The sequence below is a fragment of the Magnolia sinica genome, chromosome 6, assembly GCF_029962835.1.
Source record: "Magnolia sinica isolate HGM2019 chromosome 6, MsV1, whole genome shotgun sequence".
Classification (NCBI taxonomy): Eukaryota; Viridiplantae; Streptophyta; class Magnoliopsida; order Magnoliales; family Magnoliaceae; genus Magnolia; species Magnolia sinica.
In genome coordinates, this window is record NC_080578.1 from 42,066,885 (window position 1) to 42,089,344 (window position 22,460).

Consider the following 22,460-nt stretch of genomic DNA (forward strand, 5'->3'; position numbering starts at 1 on the left):
GACTACTTGTCTACCCTACTCCAGGCAAACTCACTCAACCCTTGAGTGTACTGGATTTCACTGAGGAAGTTTCACAACAGGTTCACCTCAAATTGGAGGTTTTAAATCAGGTTCACCTCTAACCAGTACAACCTACACCTAGGCTGACAGTTTATGCTCCCACAAGCAAGGGTCAACACATAGCACCCAATTTTAGGCGCACTGGCCAAGGATCCACTCAAGGAAACTCACAAGTTTATGCTCCTACGAGCAAGGGTCAACACAAAGCACCCAACTTTTAGACCACCCTAGTCAATGACCTATTACAAGGACCTAAGAGTTTATGCTCTTCACAGAGCAAGGGTTAACACAAAGCACCCACCATGTACACTCTCGCCGGAGGCCTCCTACAAGGACTTGCAAGGGGTGAGAAACACCTTAGACCCAATCCTACAGAAGGAATGATCACAAGGGTCCTCTGGACTCTAATAACTTTTAGTACATTGTTGAAGATCTCCTCCTTTGATGAAAAATTTTAGCTTCCTTGATCTATAACTCAGAAGATGTACCAATACATGGTGACGTGTTAGGTTATAATGGAATCCTACTCTATTGAATATTTTCCTATAAGGGAGATAGAGCAATTCTAATTATCTATGCATTCAAGTCATCCCAGCTTAATGATTTGCCATTAAGGTGGTAGTTGGAGGATCTTTGAATACAGAAGTTCATTCCCCAATCCACTCTTTTGAATGAGGGTGGATTGGAGGATGAACTCCCATAAGAGAAAAAGGCTAAGGGTATATGATCTAGGGTTAAGTACACAAAAGCACTATCTCTTTTTCTCTGTCCAACAACCAAGGGCAAGCTCTCATTAAATAGGCAGAAGGTTCCAACGGATATAAAATGGTCATATTTTTTATGGAGTTCGATATCATTGAGCGTATACTCTCAATAACATCGACTGTCCGCTCGATGACACGTACTCAAATGTCAAATGCTTTTGAAACATTTTGCCAGCTGGTCGAGAAAATCGATCATGCGTCGATGTTATCGGATTTCAAACTCTGATTTCATCGACACGAGGTTCGATTCCTCAACACTTGAAAAATGAGAGAGACTTGTCTTTGAAAATTTTCAGGTTAAAAGAATGATCGAGGCACACTCGATATCATCGAAATTTGAATGTTGATGATATCGATAGTCATGTCGATGCAAATTCAAAGGATTTTCTAGTTAGGCTTGCTGGACAGTTTATGTCCATTCTCAATGCGATCGACACAGCCTCGATATCATCGATATTTGAATATCGATTCTATTGAGTGACCCTCAATCCAAGATAGAACAACTTAAAAATATTGCTGGAAAACAGTGTCCATAACCGATATCATCGAAGGGCTAATGATATCATTGAAATTTGACTTCCGAGGATATCAAGGAGACTTCGATATATCGAGGATTTTGTGCTTTGTCTTAGCAGAACTTGGACACATTATATATGATGTCGATTTTATCGAGTCAACTTCGATAGACTCGAGATTCAATTATCGATGATATCAATATAACTATCGATACATCAATAATTTCGTCAAGAGGTATATGCGGTTGCTGGACATCTTATGTCCTCATTTCGATATTATCGAGTGAGTTTCGAGGACATCGACAACAAGGTTAGATTTCATCGAACCGTCTGTCGATAAATCGACAAAGGTAGAAAACTTAGAGATTTTTCTGCAGTTTAAAGAAAAGTTTTCTAACCTAAAAACCCTATGATTTTCTAATCAATTTTAAGGGTTTTAATTACCTAGTATTTTGGGACATGGGATGTGAGGCTAAGATTTACCTCTGTCGAGTTCAGGCCCACATCTAGTTGAGGCAGACGGTTGATTGATCTTCCTATGGAGCTTCTCTGTCCAGACAACTCAACACTCACGCTAATTGACAAACTAGGGCACTTTTACCTTTTACAGACTTTCTTCTTCTTTTTTCATTTTTATAGAAAAGAGAAGATCCAGGGACCAACTGCCTGAGAGGGACATTGTTTGACCTTGTCTGAAATCCTCTTCTATTATGAGGTCCGTATTTTATTTTATACTGTAGGTATTTTACTAAGGTAAAGGATGATTAAAGTCAAGAAGGTTCTCACGCGAAGGATCGTGGTACCGGGTTCCCATGCACATTGGATCTTGGTTGTCATGTTATAAGGATCGTGCTTTTCGCACACACATGAGTCATGCTCATCATGTTATATGGGTCTTGGTTGGCAAATGTTATGGGTCGTGGTTATCATGCCAGATGGGTGGTGGTCGTCATGTTATAAGGATCGTGCTTTTCACTACCCTATGAACCACGACCCATTTTGGTTGAAAACCACGACCCTTTGAGTGGCTCCTAAGTGTAAATCACGACACCTATATAACTGTGAACCACAACCCATATAACATTTCAACCATAATGTAACACAGTGGGGCCAATGAGTTAGGACTATAACGCGACCCTTACAACCATGACCCTTAACACATGACAATCACGACCTACATGACATTCTATTGTACCTGAAAATTACATTAACTGTGAACTCTGCAAGATGACTATAAAATCGACAAGTGAACTTTCATTTAATTATAAGAATAACAGGACATTGGATCGTGGTCTTAATGAACAATGGATCACGACTGTACATGGATCGTACAACGTTGTTGCCAACCACAATCCATATATTGTGAAAACCATGACCTATGTAACATGAGAACCACGACCCATCTAACGTAACAATCATGACCCTGTCGTGTGATCATGGTTCACATGCACAATTGATCGTTGTTGCCATCAAATTTGGATCGTGATTAGGATGAATAATGGATCGTAGTTGTATATCGGTCGTTGAACATGGTTTCCATAAAGGAAGAACGCAAGAAGGACTCGATGCCTTCATCGAATATCTTCTCCATTATCTTGATTGAAAGAGCAACGAAATTCATGAATGATTAAGGTGTTGCAATGGGTCGTTGAACATGGTTAACAACCACGATCCATATATCGTGACAACCACGACCCATGTAACGTGAGAATCATGACCCTCATCAGCTGACAACCACGACCCCTCTAGCTTAAAAACAATGAGTCATACAATATGACAACCACAACCCAACGAGTTGGACCTTGCACAATCCAGTGAAAGGCACAATCCTTATAACAAAACAACCACGACCCTTTGAGTGGTTCGTGGTTGTCATTCACAGTGGGTCGTTGTCGTCAACCACAACCCATTGTGGATTACAACCACGAACTAATGTGGATAATAACCATAACCCATTTAAGATGACAACCAGTATCCTACATTGCTCACAACTTGTACCCATTCATTTTTATTTTTTTTTGCAGAATAACCAATATTGGAAGGAGTATGGGTCGTAGGGCTATATTATGCTATTATGATGGAAAGAGTGTGTATGACAAGGGAATATTTACCTACGATGGTGGAGACTCAAAGGGATTTGTTATGAGTGATGATATCACTTATCAACAGTTGCTAGATAAAATGTATCAGATTACAAAGACTGCATCGGATGAATTTGATTTGATAATTAAAGTTGTGTATGGTGATGCAATTCGTGGATTCCTACGCCCACATAGAATCAAAGACGATGAAGATCTTAATGCATACATGTTATTCTGTGGACAGGCTCTTTCAACACAAATACCATTATTTGTAGAGAAAGTGAGGCGTTGTCCTTTCATTGAGGATTACAACATAGATTATACCTTACATGCGAACCCATCGTCTCTTCATTCATAGCCTTCAAGAAATGATCGGATAGTCGATGATTTTGATATACCTGACCCTTCATGTAATGATAGATATCACGACTGAGGAGTCAATGATTGCGATATAAGTGGCCCTTCATGTAACGATACACATCATGATTTGGGGAATGAAGACTGCGATTTACCTGGCCCATCAAGTAGTGATAGATATCATGATCGGGAACTCGATGATTGCGATATAAGCAGCCCTTCAGGTAATGATACACATCATGATTTTGGGAATGATGACTGTGACATACCTAGCCCATCAAGTAGTGATAAATATCATGATCAAGGACTCGACGATTGCGATAGAGGCGGCCCTTCAATTAACGATCAATTTCGAGGAACAGCTGACCAGTGCGATCTCTAAACCCCATCCGTCAATGATCCGTCTGTTGATCCATCCATGCAGGTCAATCCGCAGCCTATAAACTTAAATTTACCCATGGTGGTGCATGAAGAAAATGGAGATATTCCTAGATCATTGAATACTGTCTTCGCCCTATCTAATGATGCTTTTGTCAATTCAGATTATCAAGGATATCCGAAATTTGTGGAAGATCCAAACGAAATATCTATCGGGCAAGTGTTTAAGGACAAAGGTCAATTACAATATATGTGATGCACCGCAAGTTCTAGTATAAGGTCTTGAAGTCTAACAAGCTGATATATACGATTGGGTGCATTATAGAAAATTGTAGTTGGAGAATGCATGCTTCAAAGCTGGACGACATAGGGATGTTCAAAATAAAGATTTACAACTCGAAGCATTATGTAGCATGTCGTTTGAGGCGCTACGCCACTCTGAGACAACGATCATGGATGACGGTCCTGATATAGTAACCTCAAGGAGGAAGGGAAGAGATCATCGCCAAGCCACCAGTTTGATAAGTAGTGAATTTGGTGTTGGTCGTATAAGTTCGGGACTAACTTGCACGCCAAAAGAAATTCAATATCGTATGAGTGAGATGTACGGCGTTGAGATCAGTTACAAGAAAGCGTGGAAGGGTAAAGAGATTGCAACGGAACAAGTCTTGGGATCTTATGAGGGTTCTTATAATGAGCTTCCGGCCTATACTCATGAGTTGAGAATGGCCAATTTAGGGACTGTGACGGAGTTACAGGTGAACAACGAAACAAATAGTTTTGAACGATGCTTTATTGCGATTGGACAGTGCATCAGAAGCCTAAATTTGCATGTTCGGAGGGTGTTGTGTGTTGAAGCGGCACATTTGACAGGAAGGTAAAAGGGTGTTCTTTTCATGGCTACTGCATTGGATGAAAATAATCACATCCTCCCTGTGGCATATGGGATCGAAGAATCTGAGAACAATAATAGTTGGAGGTGGTTCCTTGGGATTTTATCCAAGTCAATCGGGAATCTTCCAGGACTAGTGATAGTGTCAGATCGTCATAAAGGGTTGGTCAGTAAAGTCCCTAACATGTTCTCACATGCGATCCATGGATATTGTGCTCATCATATACTTGGAAACATGAAGAAGGCATGTTCAAATGATTCTATGAGGGAATACTGTTGGGATGCTGTTAAGACATACCGAACATCCATGTTTTGGGAGATGATGTGATGCATTTGAATGTTGAATCCCACAGCGTATCTGTTCCTTAATGGTATAGAAAAAGAAAGATGGGCATCCATTTTCTTTCCTGGCATGCAGTATAACATCGTAACCACCAACATTGTCGAAAGCATGAATGCATTGTTCGTAGATGCATGAGAGTACCCTGTCACTAAACTTCTCGAATCAATGAGTAAAATCCAAAACTTCTTCCTTCGCCGACGGGATGAGGCCTTGGCTTGTAAGGGAATTTTGACTCCTTAGGCATCAAAAAGTCTGTCCGAACTTTATCACTTAGGAGTACGAAAGACACAATGTATTGTGATTTCAATGAATGAGTTCCAAGTGACCACACAGGGAATGACCGATGTAGTGAAGCTAAGAGAAATGAAGTGTACGTGCAGTGAGTTTGGAAAAATATTGTTGCCTTGTGTTCATGTGATAGCGGCTTGTGATAAGTATCAGCTTGATATGTATAAATACTGCTCTTCATTCTACATCAATGAAATACATCATCAAATATACTGAGAGTCAGTTTACCTAGTGCTTGACAAGACACAATGGAACACTTCGGAGGAAGTGAAGGTTTTATGTGAGAATATGAAGCCTCTAGAAATGAGAATATCTGCTAGAAGACCAAAAAAAGTTCGAATTACATCCCAAGGAGAAGATAGGTCAACACCCAAATACTCTAGATGTAAATGAATAGGTCACAATCGGCATCGATGCACTTTCATCCCTACTGGCTGAGGTCGAGGCTGATTATGACTTAATATATTGGTTTAGTTTTTTTTATTGTTTGCAATAATATAATATATATATATATATATATATATATATATATATATATACTTATTGATTCATTTGGTGCATGTTAACCATGATCTAATGTGGATGATAACCACGAATTCTTATGCATTTGAACCACGACCCATAGAGGAAATGGTGAGCTTAACAACGGGTCGTGGCACTCATGACAGGTGGATCGTGGTTGTCATGTTGTATGGGTCATATTTTTCATAAGATCATGGTTGTTTATGATGATCTAACATGGACGACAACCACGAACCATTACAACTGTGAACCACAACCAATTTAACATGACAACCACGACCCAAATCAACTACGACCAATGCTTCATGTATACCACGAGCAATATAAAATGACAACAATGACCTATGTATCAATCCATTCACCATATATCATGACAACCAAGACATATCCAACAATAGTCATGACCCATGTTTCATGTCAACCACGACCCAACGTGGATGATAATCATGAGCCTTTATGCATCTGAGCCACAAACACAATGATGGAAATAGTGTACATAATAATAGGTCATGGTTTTCATGATATAATGATTGTAGTTGTTATGTAAATGGGTAGTGCAAAAAATCAGTGTCGTGGTTGTCAACAATGACCCATGCAACAGTGCAACCATGACCATGTAAAATGATTAACATAAACCCATATCAAATAACAACTACGATCAATGCTTTACATCAAATACGAACCATATTACACGACAACCACAATCGTATAACAAGACAATCACGACTCTTTAATAATTACATTCAGGATCCAAATTTTATTGCAACCAAGACCTATACAACATTACAACCACGACCCATATCAAACGATACCATGACCCATGAAACTTTGATCAATAGTAGGTCGCGATTGTCCCTAGCGTTGTGTCGTGGTTATGGTGAATAGTGGATCATTGTTGTTAAATGAGAACCACGACCCATTATTCATGTGAACCATGACCCATGTCATCTTCACAACCAATCTACCATGCAAACCATGACCAAACCTTGCTGGGTGCCCGTTGAAGAGAATTGTTATTCATATAACATGACAAATATATCCCATATTACATTACAAACCATGACCCATATAACCTAAAAATCACGATCCATTGTAAAATTAAACAAACAATCGATGACAACTACAATCCATAGAACATGACAACCACGACCCATATAATACAGTGACTTTAAGAAGAGAAGCTCAGCATGCAAGCCAAGACTCTGCAAGTTTCTTCCACTTAAGTTTGCAAATGGGGATATTATCATCCTCCTCACTCTCATCTTCGGTGGTTAATAACTACAATCCTTTCCTTCGGATTCAGAGCGACTGTTCGGAATAAGCGTCACATTGAGCATGCAAGCCACGACCCAATTAACATGCAAGCCATGACCCAATTAACACGACAAACACCATAAATACATCTCGGCCTCTTTTCAAGCAAGATAGCTACGACCGATTTAACATGACAACTACGAACATAATCACATTTACAGTAGAAAGGAGATCTCTCTTCAGCCGGTAACTAATGATGCAGAAAAACTATGTAGAGGATGACTTGTTTTAGCCTGAATAAAAACTCTATTGAGAAGGTCAGGCTTAAACAAGACATTCTCGCAAGTGATTTTCAGCAGAGCTCGCTGGGTCCCATTGAAGAGAATGTTCTTCCTATTGTGTTGTGATTATGGTCTTGGATGTCATGTTATAGCGGTCGTGGTTGTCATGTTGTATGGGAAGTATTTATTATCCGCACGATGATTCTGAAGAAACGCAAGAGATGCAAAGGACAAGGCAGAAGGAAATGGAAGTAGTTAACATTTTTGTGTTGGCTGGGTGCCCGTTGAAATTGTCGACTTAGCGAAGTTCGAAAATTATCTTTAGAACTTTCTATGGAGGCCGTTGAGCTTCAGGAAGATCGTGAACATCCTGAGGAAAGAGAAGAGATCACGAATAAAGGAAGAATGCGATAGGGGCTCTATGGTTTCTTCGAATATATCCTCCATTATTTTGAATGAAAGAGCAAAGAAATGCATGAATGCAGATTGGCTTGTGGAAGTATCACCAAAGTACCACTCTTATAGGCTAACCATTCAATAGTTAAGGCGCCGATTTTGAAGGGTCGTGCTAATTCGGAACGGTCACGTGGATAACAAAGGGTCGCGCTTGGTGCCCAATAGACTATGGGAAACTAGTGACTTTAATGTGATTTTGTGAAGAAGAAGAATGTGACGCTGTTTCCGGAGGGTCGTGTTGAATTTGAAGGGAATGATCGTGGATATGACAAACAAAGGGTCGCAGTTGTCTTCCACAATGGATCATTATTGGGAATCACAACCCAATGTGTATAACAACAACGATCGTTCCATGTGATCGTGGTTCGCTTTCACATTGGTTCGTGATTGTGCTACATAGATCGCGATTGTAAAAAGAACACCTGGAATTAAGCAGAAGATAATGAGAGATGGACTGGAGACGTTTAACTTGAATATTAATGAGCTGTGTATTGCTTGGGTCATGAATTTTATGTTATAAGCCTCATGATTTTTCATGTTATATGGGCCGTGGATTGCTTGGGTCATAATCCCATGTTGCATGGAACATGTTTGACATGTTATGTGGGTTATGATTGTAATGTTATATGGGTTGTATTTGCCATGTTATATGAATCGTGTTTGTCATGTTGCCTGGATCGTTGTTGTTGTTTCAACGTGTATGGCAAGGCATGGATTATGTATGCCATGGACGAAACACATAAGCACCGAGCCGTCCATGAGCTATGCCATGTACAGAATCTGTGGTTGTCCGGTTACATGGGCTGTGGTTCTGATGGTATATGGATCATGGCTTGAAGGCTATTACGGATCGTCGTTCTTGTGTTATATGAGTCATGGTTTTCATGCTTAGGGGTTGTGGTACTACACTCACTTCCATGACTTGCCATAATGTACATATATCATGCAGGCTTTTCACGGGACAGGGTTAGGGTCATGGTTGTGAACCACGAACCGAAATGGATGACAACCACGATCCAATGTGGACAATAACCACGATCTAATATGCATGTGAACCACGGGATCAGATCACATGACAGTTTCGTGTTTGTCATACAGATTGTGTTGTTGCTGTTATGGACTGTGGTTTTTGTTTTAGACGGGTCGTGGTTATGATGTTATACGAATCGTGGTTGTAAGATGATATGTGTCGTAATTCTAATGTTACAGGGGTCATGGTTTTCACGATATATGGATTATCTTTGACATCCACATTCAACCACCCATATACAACAACGATCCATTGTGCATGTCAACCAATGTGGCTGAAGGTCACGAGCCTAAGTGCAATACAACTTTGAATTGTTCACTGGCAATTACGACCCATCTCATTCACCAACCCATTATAGATGATAATAAGAAAAAGAAACATCAAATACATCAATCCATTCATCATTCAACATCAAATCAGTGTTTGGCTTTCTTTGTTGGTCTACCTGATGCCTCTTCTTGCTGTTTTTTACCAATGCAACATCTTCTGCTCCTGTCTGTTGTAAACAGTCATATTCAATTATCTTTCTAAATTTTGAAATTTCCTCCTACAGAAACAGAACGAACTAATATTAAAACAAAGTACAAAGCAATTAAGATTGAATATAGATGAATAAATATATACTTACAAGCGTAAAGTCAATTCCACTCATGCTGCACAAGAAGTCTATATATTTCAGCATAAATACGCCACAATCGTCCAAGTTATGTTGCTTAGGCCTATCAGCGAATGGCTTTACATTCCATGGCTTCTCCCACCAAACTAATCTGTTATCAAGAACATGAAATAACCACCTCAGTCCATCCATTACTTACATGACAACCAGCAAATTTTTTTCTTCCAATTTGATACTCAAGCTGTCGTACAAAGTGACCTCTTTCTTCCTCGGATAAATAGTAGCCATCAGCTAGTGCTGCCTTGTCACACCCAAAACTTGGAAACCGGGCTTACAAAATTCTCGATTGCTGAATTCGGTGCCGACAGCCTCCATAATACCCCATTCTCGGCTCCCAGCACGTATACGTTAGATTTCGATCCTGGGATCCTACAAGGAGGATTTTTCAACGTACATTTATCTCATAAGAAGTATAACCACAAGTTTACCCAAATCACAAAGGCAACATCATCATCACATATCCACTAATATAAATATTTAAATACAATACTAAAAGGAAAATACATAAATTGAAAATCAAAGATCCAGAAGACCGCTACACGATCTTAAGCTCAATGCTGCTGCAACCTAACGTCACCTGCATGCATCTATCGTGCATAAGCTTATAAAAAGCTTAGAGGGTGGTGTAAGTGTGTGCACGAGATAAGTGCAAAGCACACAAATATCAAAGTAAGGGGAAATACTGACAAGTTCATGAATCATACGATATCAAAGTAAATAAAAGTACTGACAAGTCCATGAGTCATACAATATCAAAGTATGTAAAATAAATCAACTATGAAAATGAGGAGTCATAAAGAGCCAAATATTAGATGTTGAGGATGTAATACAATATGTAGTGCGAATGAAATGACCATGCTGGAGTGTGAAGTCGAGATGATAGTATATAGTATTGTAGGCTACGGTGTTTACCACAAGGGACTTCTATCTAAACCAGTCCTATACCTAAATTTGGATAGTTAGGCTCAATGTGGTAAACTCCTGATCTCAGGTTAGTCACGCACCTCAACCGAAATCCTAACCATTGCGAAGGTACATGTAACAAATAGTTACGCACCACCAGCCCGAGTGGATAGTGAATGAATGAATAAATGAGTATGTAACTCCTGCTCAATAAGTCCACATATCAATACTGTACATCTCTGGGATCATCACTAGGGTCTAGTACACTCTACGCCACCTGCCGCCCCATCAAGCGCACAATTAGGTAAGTGGAAGAGACCTCACTATCCGCCTACTAAGATGGGGCCCGGCTCGTTCATAACAGACCCATTCCTCAAGCTGGTCAGATTCAGCCTAGCATTGCCTACTCCCTCAGGCGGGTAAGGCCACACCCCCTTCCAACCGATCACAACACAGTGGGAGACATGGCCTACAGGTATATGGCCCTCATGCGCTTATATATATCTACTCGGTCTTGACATTAAAGTGTCCTATAGTACCAAAAGGGTTTAGGGATTTTCACCTAGGGTCATCTATGACAGCCCGATGCTAATAACATATTTTTAATTTCCCATCTGGCTATCCACGATATTCCTGTGGAGGTTATGGCCCTGATATTGTTAGGGCGTACAGTAATCACAACACACAATGCAAGATGCATGAGTAATACAATCCGGTTATGCATCAATCCTACACATATCATGCGCTCATATGAGACAATATCCACCTATCAGGGAGTCGTTTAGCAACCTGCCCAATAACATATGCAATGGTCAATCACATCTCATAACAAACATGCAGATGATGCGTATGGGCATGTATCATGTTGTCATGCTTTTACATACTCATAATCGGTATTGACAACCATTACCGATAATCAGCATCAATAATCGGTCTATAGAATCAGCCACGACAATTGAAATCGGCCTCGATAATCGAAATCGGCCTTAACAGTCAGAATCGGCCTCGATAATCGAAATCGGCCTTGACAATTGAAATCAGCCTCGATAATCAGAATCAACCTCGACAATTAGAATCAGCCTCGACAAATTAGAATCGGTAATCGCCTTAACAAAGGGCCTAAGGGAAGGTCACAATGTGGACATTTAACCATCATCGCCCATCAATGTGGATATTTAACCAACATTGCTCCTAAGAAGTGGCCCACATAGAGCTAAGCGTACAGTAGGCCCAAGACCTCACATAAGGGCCCGATATATGTCACATTGGGCCTCACCACATGGGCTATGAATACATCACTTTAGGCCTCATCAATGGGCCACAAATATACCACATTGGGCCCCATCATATGGGTCGCAAATACATCACTATAGGCCACACAAATGGATGACATGGATATATAATACACATCATGACGATTGCACAAATGGACATCATAGATATATAATACATACAACATGGTGGGCCGCACGAATGGACGACATAGATATACAATACATACATCATGGTGGGCCTCATACATGGGCCTAATATACATCACCAAGGGCCATGACCCATGGGACTCAAATACATCACAATGGCTACGATCTATGGGCCTCAATATACATCATAAATCATAATGGGCTATGACCTATGGGCCTTAATACACATCAAGTGGGCCGTAACCCATGGGCCTTAATATACATCAAGTGGGTCACATCAATGGGCCGCACCAATGGACCTCATATACATCAAGATGGGTCATAAATACAATACACATCATGGTGGACCCCACGTCCCATGGACGGTGTAGATATACATTGAGGTACAGCCCATGTCCAGTGATAGATGGACAGCTGGATATAGAGTACATGCACTAACATGGGCTCCACACAACACCATCGAGATATGGACAGGGCGGATACACAACACATACATTAACATGGGCTCCACCTACTGTCAAAACAGATGAACAGTGCGGAGAACACATTCTTTAAAGTGGTCCCACGCCCACGTGGCTAGACGGTGAGAGGGTAAATCACATACATTATAGGTAGGCCCTGCACGTCCAGCAGGTGGGCCACTCAGATGAAAGGTGTAGATATAACACACACGTCAAGGTGGCCCACGTCCCACGATGTGGACGGATTGGATATAACACAGACCTCACATGGGCTCCACAAATCTTGCTGACGTCAAACATCAGCTATATTGCTAGTGGGTCCCACCCGTGTAGCCCACATACATCAGCAGCAGACCCTAGACCCTACATGGCACCGTCCAGATGGACGGTGCTGATGTAGAATACATGGATTAAAGGTGGGTCACACGTGGGGCCACCACATATGCAAATATATATATATATATATATATATATATATATATATATATATAATACTATATTATTATTATTATTATTATTATTATTATATGTGTGTGTGTGTGTATAAACAAACCAGTCATCCAGCATCCTAGATGGACGGCTGGATGTAGGACCATGGCGTCAGGGGCCTACGTCCTTAACAAATGGACGATGTAGATAAATCACATGCATCATGGTGGCACCACGTGGGTGGGCCATCATGATCTGGATTAAGATGATATTTTTGTTTTCCTTTCATCCAGACCTAGTGCCTAGACGGTCTGGATGATATAAATATCACATGGGACCCGCGTTTCATCAAGCTGATATTTGTTTGTTCCATTCGTCTAGGCCTCACCGTCCACAGATGGACGGTCTGGATGTAACCCGTACATTAGGTGTGGTCCACGTAGGTGGCCCTCTAGCTTTGGAATCAAAGCTTATACTTATGTTTACCTTCATCCTTGCCTGTCCAGACGGACAGGCAGTAGGCCTGCTCGCTGGACAGGTAGCAAGGTGGGCCCAACTAGGTGAACGGCATGGATAAAAATACATTCGTGGTGGGCCACACACAAACACACATCAGGTGGGCCACACACCTCATCATCACCACAAGAAATATGAAAGAGAGAGAGAGAAAGAGACGAGATGGAGGGACCCCGCCACTATGGGCCCCTCAAGATTACAACACATACATCAAATGGGTCCCACATACAAGTGGGCCCTCAAATGGAAATCAACAGTAGATCACCCACCTCAAGATCTCTTCTTCCTTCTTCCGCTAATACATGTTAGAGCTCCAAAGAAACAATTTCAACGGTTAAGATGGACTTAGGATGGTGGGATTGGGAGATAGGAAGTGAGCCACACAAAGCTCTCTCATAGAGCTAGCTTAGATGATTCCTCTCTTTGGTAGCATGGAATGGAGTGAGAAAATGAGAGAGAGAGAGAGAGGAGTGGTGAGATGGAGTGATGAGATGCGTGGGCATGGTGCTTGTTGACTTGTGGTAAGAAATGAATGGGATGGGTATGGGTTGTGTAAGAAAGGGTTGACTTGGGAAATGGGAGAGGGATGGGCTAGGTACGGTTGTGTACTTGACATTGATTGATGGATTAATTTGATGTGTTGTAGAGATTCTCTCAGTATTCGCAATGGGAGGCATTTTCCTCCAACTGAATGCGGGCCCACATCTCCTTGCCTGGGTATCGCCTTGACGCACGAGACGTGGCGTCGGAATCACTATGACTGCGCGGTCGTAAGGGTACAAGTCTTAAGTCGAGCCGACTCTGGAATACAGGATACGACTCAGGGTTGCACACAACTGCTATCTACGTGTAGTGGGTCGCCGGAATTCGACTGGGAGGACCGCGGAAGCCTACGGAATGGTACGGGCTAGGATACGGGTCTCACATGCCCCCTCACGTTAAGAGGGATGTGCACCTATGAAGCACAAGAAATACTACAATAGTTAAAGCATTGCCTTTCCAAAAATAGATATAACCATTTAAGTCCATGTACATGTGTAAGAAACTAAGATCTTACCACTTCATAGGTGTAAAATTGATTTATTAATTATAAATATACTGCATGATTTAAATTACACTACTAATTAAATAAATCTTACCGGCACAGCTGTGAAGATGACGAATATGGTTTAATATCTGCCTATTTTCTTGAGACCCCAATTTAGCATTCAAGGAATCCTTGTAGGCAATCTTCTAACGGCCCACCTACAATCACCAGTGAGTTGCGGGAACCATTTGTGGGCCTAAATCTGTTTAAGAACAATTATCATGCATTACATATTGGTTGACATGTATGGAGAAAAAATTCAAACTCAAAGTATGAATCAGGACAAGAATAACGTACTTGTAGTGTAAAATCGCATCCACATATGTTGTATGATTTGGGATACTGGCCAATCGCCCTTTCCCCCTGAATAATGTCAAACGCAGCATTAACTTCATTCTTCAAATAATCATACCCCACACTGTCCCCAGGGATAGTTATTAAAATAATATAAGTCATCAACCATGTCGATAAACATATCAACACATTTATTCTTTTGCGGAGATCCAACTAATAGACTCTCAACACAAATTATTAGAGCCAGCTTCACCGCGTCCATATGTTCTTCTTTATCGGCGAGTGACCAATAGGCTTCTTTCAATACTTGTCTACTCATGTCACCTGGACTCAGGTAGGTCTCCCTAATGCCTTTTCCGGCCTGTGCTCTTCCGGCCCTGGCACGACTGCTACCATCTATCCTTAGTGGTCCAAACATAAGACCCATTATTAACGCAAAATCAAGCTCAGTAAATTTTATCTTGGTACCCTGAATATCGAATTTCATATCACCAACATGCCTTTGCACCAAGCAATGCATGATCTGAGATTGTGCCCTTCACTCGACAAATGGAAATTCAAGCAGAAATCCAAAATAGTTGTCTCTAAATAATTTCTTTCTATCAGGTTTCTTCTCCATATCTTCAACTAAGTCTTTTAAAAAACTGATGGATCACTTGGGAAAGACCTGTGCCCTTTAGAAGTCTAAGCATGTGGTCATGATTAGTTTGCTTCGACCTGCATTCCAATATGGTCGTGGATTGTTAATCAATAATAAGATGGTCTTGCAAAATCTAACATGGGTCGTAATTGTACTACACAGCGGATCGCGGTTGAAATCCACGAAGGGTCGTATTTATCACGAGTTCTAAAGGATCGTGGTTATCATGTTACACGGTTCGTTATTGTCATCTATGTTGGATCGTGATTGTCATCTGTGCTGGGTTGTGGTTGATAGTCGTGGTACACGATTCGTTGATGTCATCTATGTACATGTCAACCACGATCCATTAGGCAAACGATCCATTAGGCAAACTAACCACGATTGCAACAACGATCGTGGTTATCATGCCATCCAGATCGTTGTTGTCATTTATATTGAATCGTGGTTCACAGCCACGACCCACATAACATGTGAGTCACAATCCACTTTGATTGTCAACCACAATCCATTATAGAAACAAATCATGATCACGACCATGATCATGGTTGTCATGCCATACATATCGTTAATGTCATCTACATTGAGTTGTGGTTTACAGTCACGACCTATATAACATGTGGGCCACGATACACTGACCCTGTCAACCACGATCCATTCGGCATATCAACATCGATCACAGCCACGATCATGATTGGCATGCTATACATATCGTTATAGTCATATACATTGGGTCATGGTTCATAGCTACGGCCCACATAACATAATAACCACGATACACCATCCTTGTCAACCATTACCTTGTTTTGCCATTTATCTTGACTGAGCTGCATTGAACTTGTAGATGTACTCACTGAGTGGCGATGGAGAGGCCCAGTGAACAAGATTCAAAATCAGTAAAAAAAAGGTTAGGGAAAAAAAGTAAAGGGGTCCTAGAGAAAAAGCTCTAAGATAAGTTGGTGTTCCGTATGGGGACAAGTGGTTTCTTTACATTGTATATCTTCCAGCCTCGAACGTTTCTAAGTCACATCGAATTATCTTTTCTCTGATCCGCATCGTCCATTTTATTTGTAACATCAAGAAACAGAATTACCCAAAGAATGGTCAAAATATTCAAATCCAATGGACCACAATAGATCAACCAATATTTTCTGTAAAAGCCCATAATTTGTCATCTTTACGCAGTGTGGGCCATTGATGGCTTGATACGGGTCACTAACAAAATTTTTGAAGGAATCCATCATCCATGAACAATTCCAACAGATTAGATTCGATTTATGATGGGCCCATAGACTTGAACCAGATGATCAACGATTGATGTTCTACGTTTAGAATCATAAGCGAACTTTCCGACTTTAGCACGTCAACTTTAATGTATGTACATGCGACATATTAATTCAGTACAAACTAAGATATATGGGGTCCACAGTGGTATATAAATGTCATATAAACTGACCATCGTATGTAATGTACGTATATAAAGGCATAGCATAAAAATAAGTTTTATCAGGTGGATGTACAACCTACATAGTTCTCAACACCTTATAACCGTTTATTTCGGTATACTTAACTACGCCTATAAGTAAGGTTCGTAATTTTGGATAAAGATTAGTACATACTCTAACAACTAACAATCGGTGTAGATTGAAAATTTACATAAGATCTGTCCCACAACCAAGAGATAACCAAAATCTTATGAGACATACCAACATAGCATAAATACGGCGCTGACCTTACCTTCTATCATTACCTCTTTTTACATGTCGAGGGCATATTGGTCCGTAAAATTTGAATACAATAATCTACAAATGCAGTGATCCATATACAATGAAAACTACGATATATATCATCATGTCAACTACGACCCATCAAACATTAACACCACGACCCATATAACATAATAACCACGATACAGGGTTGTGGGCCAAAGACTTGGGCTTCAAACTGGATATGGTGAGGGCTTTCGTTGTCAGAACTTGATCAAAGTTATCTTCACCTTCCACAATGAAAAATATGACCCTTCGTAGATGACAACCACGATCCTTCACGTTGTCAATACACAACCCAAGCAAAGGATCATTGTTGACTCTTTTTTTTCGTGGTTTTCATGTAAAATGGATTGTGGTTTTTATGATATATGGACGTTAACATGGGTCGTGGTATCGATTGATATGGGTCGTGATTTTCATGTTTTATGGATTGTGGTTATCATGTTATATGGATCGTTATTCTCATGTTAAAAAATATCGAGTTCGTTTACCTGGAAGCCAGAATAGGCCATTTCACATCAGCATGGAACCCAGAAGAAGCTATTACACACCTGGTCCGCCAACTTCGAGTAGGTGCTCATTGGATTATATAATCGACTCGGACAAAGACAAGCCCAGTGATCGCGCTCGAGACACGATACATGGGTCGTGACTGTCATTGTATATGAGTCGTGGTTGTAATGTTGTATAGGTCGTGATTGTCATGAAATATGGATCCCAAATGTCATGATCTATGGGTCGTGGTTGTCATGTTATATGGTTCATGGTTGATGTGAAGCATTGATCATAGTTGTCATTTAATATGGGTTCGGGGTTGTCATGTTATACAGGTCGTGGTTGTCGTGTTGCATGGAACATGGTTGACCATTTACGTATGTTGTGGTTGTCATGTTTGTAATGGATCGTGGTTATCATCGGTATCGGATCGTTGTTGACAACTACGGAACTAAGTAAAGCACGACCGATTAACATGACAACCACAATCCATATATCACGAAAACCACGACCTATGTTATGTACACTATTCCGATCTTTAGGTTTGTGGTTCATATGCATAAAGGCTCTTGATTATCATCTACATTGGGTCGTGGTTGACATGATACATGGGTCCCCACTATCATTGTATATGGGTCATTGTTGTAAGGTTGTATAAGTTGTGGTTGTCATGATACATGGATCCTGATTGGAATGATTTGTGGGTCGTTGTTGTCGTGTTATATGGGTCATGGTATACATGAATAATTGGTCATAATTGATATGGGTCGTGGCTGTAATGTTAAATAGGTCATGATTTACAGTTATAATGGATCATGGTTGTCATCCTTGTTGATCCGTTGTTGACCACCATGACCTTATGAGAAACACGACCTATAGAACATGACAATCATGATCCATTTGTCATGATAACCACGACCCATTGTTAAGTTCACATTTTTCTATATGGGTCGTGGTTCAAACGCACAATGGATCGTGGTTAGCATCCACATTGGATGGTGGTTAACATGCACTAAAGTTCATGAATCAATAACTATATTACATTTCACATTACATTATCACAAACAATTAAAAAAAAAAAGCCATCATCAGCCTTGGCCTCATCCTCAGCTAGCAAGGATGAAAGTGCATTAACGTCGATTGTGACCAATTCGTTTGCATCTCGAGCATATAAGTGATAGCCTATCTTCTCGCTAGGATATAGTTTAAACCTTTTTGGGTCTGCCATCAGATCTTCTAGTTTCTAGAGACTTCATATTCTCACATAAAACCTTCACTTCGTCTGAAATGTCTCGTTGTATCTTGTCAAGCACTGTGTAAACTGACCACACGTACACTTCATTTCTCTTAGCTTCAGTACATCGGTCATTCCCCGTGCGGTCACTTGGAACTCATCCGCTGAAATCGCGACACATTGTGTATTTCGTACTTCCAAGTTACGTCATCGTACACAACTTTAATTATCAAATCGAATTCATCCGACCCAGTCTTCGTAATCTTATGCATTTTATCTAGCAACTGTCGATAAGTGATATCATCACTCACAACAAATCCCTTTGAGTCTCCACCATCATATGTAAACATGTAACTTCTTTGCACTCTGAATACTTGAGAGGTAGAACCATGAATCAAGGCCAGTATGAAGGGTCGTGGTTATAAAGCGCAAATGGTCCTGGTTGTAATGGAAAATGGGGCGTGGTTCAAATGCACAATAGATCGTGGTTGTCATACACGTTGGGTCATGGTAATGAAGCACAATGGGTCGTAGTTATATCCAATGCCATATTCCCTAACAAAAATGACTTATAACAGTTGACAACCACGACTCATGTAAGCTAAGGATGACGATCCATATAACATGACAACCACGGTCATGACAAGTGACAGCCACGATCCAAATACCGTCACAAACGTGATGTTGTGGTTGTCTATTATCCAATGGTAGAAGTTTGATCAAGGTGTACCCTACATTACACTCTCTTTCACATGACAACCGAAATCCTCGCCTTCTCGACTCTGATCTTCCTTTACTTTGGCAAATGCCTACAGTTAAAACAAAATAAAATACTAGCTCGTAATGGAAGAGGCTTTGAGACGAGAGAAACGACAAGGAGAAACAACATCGGTCTCTGGCTGTTGGTCCCTAGATCTTCACTTTTCTAGGAAAACAAAAGAAGAAGAAGAAGAAAATAATCTTTAAAAGGTAAATAAATGCAACATTTGCCCCTTTCGAAGCTCGTGGTGCTAGTGATCGATGCTCTATGGGCCCCACCATGATGTATGTGCTTCGTCCATGCCGTTCATCCACTTTTAAATATCATTTTATGGTTTGAACCCAAAAACGAGAGTGATATAAATCTCAGGTGGACCACACTGGAGGAAAATTATAGTGATTGGATATCCACTATTAAAATCCTCCTAAGACCCACTGTGATTGGAGTATCGCTCGTTTTTGGACTCCTACTATTAAATGATCTAGAGAAATATATGGACGGCATGGATGAAACACATACGTGGTGGTGGGGCCCACAGAGTGCCGAGCACCAGCCATTAGCTAGTGCCCCGGGGAGTAGCCGATCTGTCACTTTCTCGAGGGTTGGAGCAGCAGGTGACTTTTGCTTCACTCCAGGTCCTTACGTCTCCTGAACTAAGGTCAGGGACATTTTCATCTGAAACAGTCTCCAAAAGATGTCAAAAAGCCCTTCTAATGATATATGGAATGAGGTAGCTTTCTAGGTAATTTGCCCAAACTTTCGATGCGATTACAGTCAATTTCCCATAGCAAAAGTGTGTAAGACCCGCCCAAAGGTGATGTATTTTTTTACTTAACCGACCTCATGCAAGCCTCTCTTTCACATCAACAGCAATGGAGTTCCTCTTTCGCTCTTTCCTTCTAATTTTCTCCATTTTTATTGTGTTTTTTTTATTTGTCTACACATGAAAGGACCACAGCGATCCCGCAGGCCTCCCACCCTGGGATGGCCCATCGTCGGAGAGACTCTCGAATTCTTCCGAGGAGTCGGGATCCTCTGTTATCAGGTCTACAGAGAATCCCTGTTACCCTAATGGTTTGGCGTCCCAAGCTGTTTTTTATTATTTTTAATTTTTTAGTGAGCGGTGACGTGGACCAATGAGAATTAGGGTATCAGGAATTCTCTGTTGACCTGATAACAGAGGATCCGGTCTCCCTTCCGAGAGGCCCGAAATGGGACGCCAGAGAGAAGTTCACAATGGAGAGGATGAAAAAGCATTGCACTCAAGTATTCAAAACGTCGCTGCTCTTAGAACGGATCGCTGTATTCTGTGGGCCCACCGGTAACAAGTTCCTCTTCTCCAATGAGAACAAGCTCGTTGTGTCTTGGTGGCCCACTTCAGTGCAACGCATCTTCCCTTCGTCGATAATCAATATCGTTGGTGTTGAAGCAAAGCGAACCCGGCAGCTGCTGATGACCTTCCTCAAACCTGAAGCGTTGAAGAAGTACGTGGGGATTATAGACGCCCTAATGCAACGACACATGCATGGAAAATGGGAAGGAAAGGAAGACGTGGAGGTATTGCCTCTTGCGAAGATCTACACCTTCTCTTTAGCGTGCCGTCTGTTCACGAGCATTGAAAATCAAGATCATGTGTCGATGCTCGAGCATGAGTTCGAATTGCTGGTTAAAGGGATTGTGGGATTTCCATTGAACATTCCAGGCACTAGTTATCACCGGACGATGAAACCGGCAGATACCACCCGTAGAGAATTACGTACGGTCCATTATCAGGAGGAGGAGAGTGGATCTGGAACGGTAGATCGTGGGGCCCACGCAAGATATGCTATCGTATATCCTTGAAAATGCCGATGAAGACGGGCGGTTCATGACAGAGACGGAGGTCGTGGATAACATACTGATGATGCTTTTCGCTGGCCGGGATACGAGCAGCTGTGCGATAACATTCCTCATGAAATATCCTGCAGAAATGCCTGAGGTCTACCAAGGTGTCCTGAGAGTTAAATCAGATGCAAGCTGTCTAATCAGGGGTGGAAGGTGGGGCACGTGGGGGTGTTGAATCTAGACTTTCCATCTTGTGGGTCCCATCGGCGGATGGACCTTAGTTGAAATTCACACTAGGTGGATGATCCTAGTCTTCAGTTTCTCCCGCTAACCATTTTTGAGTTTGCAGTACATTTCATAGCCGCTGATTTTATGACTGTGATAGTCCGGTAGGTGCAGCTCTCAACTGATCGGACTGTTGATGGTATGACCTGATAGATGGATGGTATGGATCCACCGCCCCACCTCAACATGATTCAGGTTCCTCAGCACCATCAATCTCCTACGCTGCTCATGTGGGCCATTCATCAGGCGAGCCCATCTATGCGCCCTTGCTGAAATAGGCCAGTCCGATTATCACGTCACCGGGAGCGGATTAGGTGTTACACCTTGATCATGTGTTGTATATCCACTCCGTCCATCCGTTTCTCTAGCCCATTCCAGGACATAGGACCTGAAATCAAATTCAAATCTCAGGTGGACCACACCACAGGAAACAGTGGTGATTGAA

The 22,460-nt window shown here is 41.3% G+C and overlaps 1 pseudogene; it reads left to right on the forward strand.

Moving 5' to 3' along the window:
* The first annotated feature begins 4,568 nt into the window (after positions 1-4,568).
* Positions 4,569-22,460, forward strand: part of LOC131249605 (beta-amyrin 28-monooxygenase-like) — a 31,788-nt pseudogene continuing 13,896 nt past the window's right edge.